Here is a 9,332-nt window from a genome sequence, read left to right on the forward strand (position 1 = left end):
CAAAATTAACTCTAGGCACCTAGGCATGAAATTTCAAGATGTCACCACCTTCCCAAGTAGTAAAATCTAATCCAGTTAATTAACTGATGTAATTACTAGAAGAAAAACTAAGGAAACTGCCTAAAAGACTCTGAAATATTTTGCTTCATATTCTTATCAAAAAAGAATTTAAACACTGCCCCTAAAGATTTTGTTAAAAATATATTCTAATATAATTTGTGTATTTTTAAAGAAGTTTTGTATTTTAAACCAAAGTATTTCAAGTGCCAATTAATGTCACCAACAATTACTTTCACCTTATCCTTCATAATTAATATGGAAAGATACTATATTTTAAGGATATGAAATCATTCCTTTTAGAAGTGCTAATTGAGACGAAAAATTCAAAACAGTATTACTGTTGAATTATACATGTTAATAACTGTTACATGTAAATATATAAAAGATGCAACCTTGACCTAAACGAGCCAGATTTTCATCAATAATTGGGACTGTACAGTTCAATTCAACCAGTGCTTATAGACAGGCTGTGTGTGCCAGGCACTAATACACTGAAGAACAAGCTCCTATTCATGGCCTTTACAGTCTACTGAAGAAAGCAGACATCAGACAGGTGTGGCTGCTAAAATCTGGGTGTACACAAAACTGAGAGAGCAAAGCTGATCTTGTTAGCAGCTTGGGGACCGCATGAAGGCTTTCAAATCTCCCGCCCCAGTCTCATGACCAAGAATATTCCTGCTTCACCCAGCTCAAGTGCACACTCAGCCTACAGCTCACTAGAGGGCTACACACAGGCTTTCTTTCCCTCAGATGTCTTCCAAGGAATCTGGACCCAAGTGCACATGGTTCCAGCACACTGCCACCACTGTCTACGCCACGCCATCTCATTGATTACCTGCCCACAACAGAGGACAGGGATGGGTCTGTAGCCTTTGCATTATGTTCTCAACTGAATCAAGACTGAAGCACCTCCACTGACAGCTTTGGAACATTACCCCTCATAGGCCACGCTGGTTGTGAGTGCTCTGATCACATCAGACAACTAAAAGGGTGTGGCGCTGTTAATATCCAAGTAGAAAGTCACCCTGTAACTTTTAAATACAAGTCTAAACCTGTATCACATGAAAAATAAAGCACCTTCATGACATACACACATCTGTAAACTAAAACAGCTCTTCTTAAAATTCTCAGCCTAAAAATCTTCTTCCAAGCCCTAGCAGTATCAAATAAATTCTAAAATTTGAATGAAAAGGGGGAGAGGCTTGGGCCAAGGCGACAGGGATGGCCTACTGTCCTTTCCCTTCTCAAAGACTAGTACTGGTCTTAGCTTGGACTTTACTTCTGCATCTACTATCAAAGCTCATTAATTATTTCTTAACAACTGGTATACAAAACTTTCTCTGAGTTTGCCTCACAAAAATAAACAGAAAGTATAAAATAAATCAAGATTTCAGTTCATAGGGGCTGGGAAGATAGCTCAGTAGAATAAGTGCCTGCCTGGCAAGCGCAAGGTCCTGAGTTCAATCCCTGGTATGGCAAAAAACCAAAAAAACTTGAGTTCATAATTTGGGTACCTATTAACTGTAGTACTTCTAAACTTTATTTAAATTCTTAGGTGCTTAATATCCTCTGCAAAATGCATATAATAGCTGTTTTGGAAATTAAACATCAACAACAATAATAAAAGCTATTAGAAAATAAATCTTTCACTCAATTCTATGACATGATTTTCTTGGTAGTTAAAACAAGACAGGTGAAAACTTTTGAGGTTAAGGGAAACCAAGACACAGGAAACAAAAACAGAGGAAGGAGGAAGATCAGAAAAAAAAAAAAAAAAATTGGCCTAGGGCTAAGTACTTGACCACTATTTGATTGCACTCCAAGCTTTAGCACAAGCAAGATTCCTCTATAAACCAACTTAGGTAACAAAGGGGAAGAAAGAAAGGCAAGATGTCTTTAAGACAAGGGTGCTCAAATGTACAGCACTGAGGACTTTTATAAAATTCTCCTCATATTTAAAAATCTAAAAGATTCTATGAAATTACTTCAATTTATGAAGTCCAAACAAAAGAAATTCAACATGTCAAGAAAAACAAAATGAAGAAAATGTGCTGTCAGTTCAGGTCAGGAAAGAGCTGCTAGAGTATGTAAAGGCAGTTTTCAGCAAGAGATGTGCACTGCCTTGGATTTTTTCTTCAATAATATCAAACACCCAAATGCTGGGAAAGAACCAGATGGTGAATTAAAAACTCTCATTTCAATCCTTATGGTTGGCACCACAGAGATTCAGTGTATTTCAAATAAAATTTTTAAAAAGTCATGGATGGGTTAGAGAAATCATATAAATATATATCTAAAACTGAACATTTCTCCCAGATTGTTCACTTCAACAGTTTCTCTCTTATTTGGCAAAAATACAACCTATCCTCTTAATAAAACAAAGATGCAAAACATTTCCTTTTCAGCTTTTACACAAATCCTTTGTTTTCCAACATTCACTTGGCAATACAAAAGCTAATCCAGACTAGAAAATATTATGTATATGTACCTTAGTGCTCATCCTATATTTCCAATACAGTTTCAATTTGTATCTTTCAGTGTTTAAGGACACACACCTACTTATCTAGAGTGTTTGGGTTCAAAATTCTATAAATTTTAAATGAGGCAAGTAAGAAGATATAAAAAGGTTTATAACTCCTTTTCTCAGGGCCTCAACTATAAAAGCTCACTCCTGGTGAACACATAAAAATATACTATGTCCTACAACCTCCCTACATCAAAAGTCTCCCTTCTTTCCAAGGTCTACCCCAAAATGAAGCCAACCATTCCTCAGCTCCCTCCTTCTGCTTCCTTCCAACCCATCACAAAGGCAATATCAATCTCACAAGTCCAGTTTATTACCAAAGCACGGTGTTTAACACAATTATTGTAGGTGAAGATAGAGTAATAAAAAAATCATATTAAGAAATGTAAGAGTAGAGAGTTGCAACTTTTCAACAGGAAGAGCTGTGGCAATGAATCTGCTACAACTGCTCCTTGAAGTGGACAAACATAATTAGCTCTGCAACACCCGGATAAGACCATGACAAGCTACTTTAATGAATTATATCAAGAAACATGTTGCTTTTTACTACCTCCAAGAATGCTGCAGTGGCACGCGTCACAAGACCTAGCAGTGGAGGGAAAAGGGCCTGGACGCCTACTCTAGGTGACTAGATTTTGCTCTGGTAAACTGCAGGCAGCAGGGAAACCCTTCCCTAGCACTAACATAAACTGCTGCAGGGTCATCAACTGGCAAAAAGGTGCCTTCCCTGCAAGGTGGGTTTTTGAGAATGCAGGCTGTAAGGCTTGTAAGGGATGCCTGAGCTTTGCTGACATCAAGTGGGGAGCAAAGTTTTTGATGACTTCCTCAAATCAGATGGTCACTGGCTTTCTTCTCAAAAGATAGCATGCTCTCATTGGAAATAAAATTATCGATAAAATTAGGTGTGTGCCCTCGGCAAGTTACTATGGCATCTCTCAGATAATGTTTTTAATCTACAGAGAAAACGATACCTTTGTCTCAGGGGAATTTTAAGGGTTAGAAAATAAAGTGCATGTACATTAGCAGCCAGCACAAGGCCTGGCCAAAGCTGGCCTCAGAATAGCAATTCTCTTCCTTCCCTGCTTCTCCTCCCAATAAAAAAATAAAAATAAAAAAGGTAAATACTCTCATTCCAAATTTTTGACCCATCATATTTACTTTTTAAAACCTCAGACTTGATGTCATTACATTTCACTCCCAATAACAACAGCATCTCCTGATTGAAAGAGTCAGAATGTCAAATCTAGAGATCACATCTCCCCCTCTCATTCTACAGATCTAGCTGCCCAGGGAGATAAAAAGGGGTTCTGTCTACTCTTACAGCATGCATGAATTTATTAGCAGAACCTAAGCTAGGAAAATAAACATGGACTAACAGCATAGGAACACTGTTTTAATGTTTTTCAAAAACCAAAACTAAGCACTGCAAACAGTCCTGTTAGAGGCAAGAGCAACTGTGATTAATTCACTTCGGGAATGTTTCCTACTTCCTATTTGAAGTGGTTCAAACTTTCCAAGTATTTCTTTCTTGATGTCCTCCATCTTCTGTCCTTCCTTCCTTCCTCAATTTGTTTCCTGTCCAGTACATAAATCTATCCCTGTTATAGATTACCATAAACTCATAAATTCAAGAATCAAAAAAAAAAAAAAAAACCCTTAAGAAAGTAGTATTTTTACAAACTAGTTATCACGCCTTAAACATTTTATCTCTGGAAACTTCTAGAGCAATAACGCCAGAGAAGAGTCTCATTTTATTCTGATTGTGCCTGATCTACACCAGGTTCTTACCCACATTATGTCATTAAACACCACAACTTTATAATACTTTATAATTTCATTTTCAAATTCTTTATACATCTAATTGGCTACCCTACTATTCTAATGCAAAATTAGCATGTGACTTTGAAGGGTGTAATGCCTTCAAATGCTAAGTAAGTCCCCACATGCTAAGTAGCCACTAAAGGTTCTTCCTCACCTAAAGCTAATCACCAGACCTTTATCCTAAGCAAACAAAGAGAATAAAATAAATAAAGCAGAATCATAACAACATAAGCTTCAAACTCTTTAGTTCCAGACTGCCCTTAATCCCTTTCAGGAGGTCAAAATTATGGGCTTGGAAGCAAAGAGAATCCTGACTATCAGGATAGTGAACAAGTGAAAGTTGACTTTCTCAATTAGAACTCCAAGAGTTAAGACTCTTTTCCCACCTTAAAGCCCCAGCATGCATTGGGGGTGTCCTGTCCCAGGGCCTAGGGACTCCTTTGTCTTGAAACCCTGGGCTTTGTCACATGGCAACTAAAGCAATAAGGACCTCTTTCTTTCATCCTTAAAGATTTTTTTGCTAAACAAAACAAAGAGGTAAGGTAGTATTTTAATATTCTATCAGAAGGAACCAGCTGAAAATTTTGAGAAGAGGGTAAACCATGATAGCTCATAATTTCAAACACAACTGTTAACCATGTCAAAATGCAATTATATTTCCAAGTTCCTTAACAAAATCCCTTTCTATCCTAGCCCTCTTAACTGAAATTAGAAACAGGAGGGAAAAAAAGGGAGAATGGATGACCAGATACTCATAATCACCTTTCAGCTAAAGTTTAACATACGCTGGTATTTTTGAAAGTATTTCACCTCAAAACAAATCAGACAAATGAAGATTTTTCAACAGTTGCCCATCACTATAGTTTTTCTGAAAAACAAATATTAATATTATCAAATAAATACAGTAGGGGATCCTTTGTTCACAGCTCCACTTTGGGGTTTCCACCAGGTTAAGTTCTTTAAATCTGCATCCCACTACATTATTCCCAGAATTCTAACCTAAATAAGAATTTCCTAGCATGACCCCAGATTTTAATTTTAATGAAATCCTAATGCAACTGTAAGTAAAAACACCCTATTTTTAAAATTCCATTCTTGTTCTTAGTTTCATGAAGTTAAGGAAAATTATGTTTTAGGTGTATTAATAGTAATGTGCAATATCACAAGTTTTGTAATGTTTTAGTTGTAATATATGGAAGAAAGTGTGGGGATCGATATGAATTTCAAGCCCATGATTGTTACAAAAACTAGCAAAACTTCCTATTCATCTCAAAACTATATTCATAATGAAAATTTAAAACTACTTTCATACCTTTTGCAAGATGTAAGGTCTGTTCTAAATTCTAATCTTCAGAATCTTACAGTTTCAGTATTATGACACAACATGACATTTCAAGAAAGGAAAAAAAATACATGGGCAGCTATCCAGTAATTTGCAAGGAAATCCTAATAAACGGGAAGTCTCTTTGGTTTTAATTTTCCTCCTACCCTGAGTAAGACAATGTGCTTAAAGAAAGCATTTATTCTGTAGTTATGTACATCAAGTCACCTCTCCCCATCCTAGAAAAGTATCCTCCAATTCAACACCCAAACCTCAGCACTTAACCAGTTTTTCATGTTGACCTTGTCCCTCAGAAAACAGCAGATTTTAATTAGGTTAATGAAAATCAATCCAATATTCCTTCATTTTCTCCCAACCAAACCATAACTCCTGGTTCCCTTTTGGTACTCAACTTTCATCTCTCAATTCAGATATCTTTAAGCAACATTCAAAATCAAAATGTGCCTATGAACAAAGGGGGAACTTGTCATTTCTCTCCCCAAAAACCACTATTCATAAATATTGTGGCCTCATAAAAGCGAACCCATTACCATCAGCAATGCATGCCTCTGCTACAGCCTCAGGGGCAGACAGGATCTGGAAACAAGATCTCTCTCCTCCACTTACTTTTTGTTCACTCCAACCTCAAGACACAATCCTCAGCTGCATCCCATTGGCGCGCTTCATCACCGGACACTCCCAGTCTTTAGCTTCTCAAGTCTTAGTGACCACCCTGGTGTCATATTTCTGCTTGTTGTGCTACCTGAATACTACTGAACGTGTGTGCTCATTACCCATCTGCAGTCCCCTGAAACAAGGTGCAAAGTAAGGGAATTACTCTTGAACAATTCAAAGAAACACCACCAAAAGTCACCCTACCCTACTTGGTTCAAAACACTTGCCTTTATAACATTAGTTTAAAAAAAAATGTCTTAAGTAGGCACACTAAAGTAGGCAGGAATCTCCTAAGAACATGGAAAGCTTTTCCCTGGGCGTCCATCCATGTAAAAGTAAATCATTCTTTTCAAACACAAAACTCACTCTTGATTGTGAACCAGTCACCTAAAGGACAGATAGGGAAAGTACAAGAAGAAAGAAATTTCACTCCATCACAGACAAAAATGTAAGCTACAATCTAAAGGAACTTTCAATGGAAAAAAAGAGAACACCCAAAAAAATAGAAACTTTATTTTAGAGAAGGGGGGATACGGAGAGGGGAAGAAAGTTAAGACAGAAGAAAGGAGAAAGGAAAGAAGAAGAGGGGAGGGAAGGAAGAATACAGAGCAACTAAATCCCTCTTCTATATTAAGTTATATTTTAAAAACTGTCAGTCATTTAAATTTTGAAAAGCCAAAAATCAACTGATTCTATCATACTTTTTGTTGTTATTGTTTTTTGCCTTTTTGAGACAGGGTCTCTGGATACCATTCAGGCTGGCTTTGAGCTCACTTTGTAGCTCAAGTTGGTTTTGAACTTGCAGTGATCCTCCTGCCTCAGCCTCCAGAGCGCTGGGATTACAGCCCAGGGCCACCACACCCAGCTCCTATCACCATTTAAAATGAATAACAAGTTTTAAACTTACTTTGACCAGAGTTATCTTTTAACTTACTACACAAGTTATTGCCTTTCCAGAACACTTCAAACAAACTACTTACAATCGTTAGATTTTAAAATTAAAAATCCAGTTCCTTTAACTTAATGGATCTTAAACCAATCTGGTTTAAAATCACCTCCCTGTCATGGTGCTCTAGTGATAGTTGGCAATGGAATCTTTGCAATTAATATTAAGCTCCTCGTTCATCTTTCTAGTGAGCCAAGGACAGCATTTCTCCTTATCTTCCTATTTGTTCCATTAGATTGACATATTTTGCCTCATCTGTCACCTTTCATAAAACTCCGCTTTCAGATATGAGTTAATTCATTTTTAGTTGTCCCCAATGTTCTAAAATAGTGATGTTTGACAGAATTAATACAGTGCTCCAGTTCTCTCTGTTCAACTGGTATTTAATTAAAGATCTTAGAGGCTATCTTTCTCTCAGGCTACACCATTTAAAGGAGGAACATTACTTCCTTGGACAAGTGATGAGCTACATGGCAACAGAGCTGCCTCCCTAAGGTCTCCCATTCACCAGACTGCTTTAGTCCATATCATCTCTCATCAGAACACAGTCCACCTGATTCCCCATGGGGTTCACTCTCACACCTCTGAACTACAATTAGGCTGTAACCTGCTGGGTTTCCAGAATTTCTATAGAACTGTTTTCTTCTGTTCCTTATCATAGCTTTTGTTCCACCTGGACTTCAGAAAGTCCTAATGGCACTACATTTGTAAGATTTCTTAAATCCTTCATAGCAGAAAATTTTGAAGCAGTCAGAGCTACCGTGGAACACAAGCTAAAAATCTCCGTTTCAAATTCTTTTGAATTAATATCTTTTGGAGAATAGCCCACTCAACTTGGTATGTCATACTTTTCTTCTCTAAAGGTGGCACAGATAATTTAAATTGGTGCTTGCAATTTATGACTTAAAAATTGTTCTCTTGGATGGCCTTTCGAAAGCCTGCACCTCTTAATCATTTTTTGACTATATCAGCACCACAAGAGACACATCAACATATGCAAACTTCAGGAGCAATTAGCTAACAAACAGACTCTAGGTGGTGGTATAGGTTATTTTTTACCATGACGTTTTGCTGTTAAACTGAAAGAGCCAGAAAGCCTTTAGCCAGTCCTATACACATTTCTCTATTTGGCACTTACAATATTTTAGGATGTTTAAATTAGGAAAATCTAAGTTCCACAGTTTAAAGACACATATAAAAACTGGTTGTGGTTAAATCTTCCCATACATGTTAAATCAGATTTTCAGCTACTTCAAAGGTACTGCAGAAATACATTTCTGTAAAAGCAACAATTTTCTTTAAATATATATATATATATATATATATATATACAAAACACATTGTGAAAGGGTGAGTTTGGAAAGATTTTTCTCCACTACAGTATGAAACAACCTAGTAAAGTCAGTACTAGGGCAAAAGCTGCCCCACTGATTCTCCTTCGTCGTCTCCAGGAGTTAAGTCCAAGCAGGGAAAGTTACTACTGGCGAGGAAGCCACTACCCCTAAACCAGTTAAACCCTACTGACATTACCAAACCACAGGGCAAATCCAGAGCAACTTAATCTAACTTGAAAGCCGAAAAACATTTCAACATCCCCGAACCAGCAACCCACACTTAGGGGCCAGGCAGATGAAACAGTATTTGTTTAAAAAGTCACTGTCTCTTCAACAAAGGGAGCAAACTGATGATTAAACATTGAATAATCGCATCTGGACAATGCCACCCACTTGCCAAGCCTATGATTCACTAATAAGCAGGTCCGATGCAATTCATAACTTTAAAGAATGCGATACTACAGCCCCTTGCTTCAGGAATTATCCCAAGAAACTGTGTGTGTGTTTGAGTGTGCAGATGTGTGCGCAGGACAATCCGTTTTACTCTGGACACTTCCAGTCTCTGTATCTCTAAAATCCTTATTAAAAACCTTATTTCCTCACAATCTCGCATTCATTTACATTAGAGCAGGCAACTGCAACTCAGTTCCA

General features: G+C 37.3%; 1 protein-coding gene across 3 annotated transcripts in view; it reads right to left on the bottom strand.

Annotated features, from left to right (window-relative positions):
* Positions 1-9,332, bottom strand: part of Nrip1 (nuclear receptor interacting protein 1) — an 82,155-nt gene that overhangs the window by 70,874 nt on the left and 1,949 nt on the right. The window contains exon 1 of one of the 3 annotated variants that reach the window (XM_023724119.1): positions 6,354-6,372. The exons of the other annotated variants lie outside the window; for them this stretch is intronic. The gene's annotated coding sequence lies outside the window, so the exon portion shown is untranslated. Of the gene's footprint in view, positions 1-6,353; positions 6,373-9,332 lie in introns of those variants that run through there. 3 annotated transcript variants of the gene reach the window in all.

The sequence above is a fragment of the Octodon degus genome, unplaced genomic scaffold (genome assembly GCF_000260255.1).
Source record: "Octodon degus isolate 3935 unplaced genomic scaffold, OctDeg1.0 scaffold00106, whole genome shotgun sequence".
Classification (NCBI taxonomy): Eukaryota; Metazoa; Chordata; class Mammalia; order Rodentia; family Octodontidae; genus Octodon; species Octodon degus.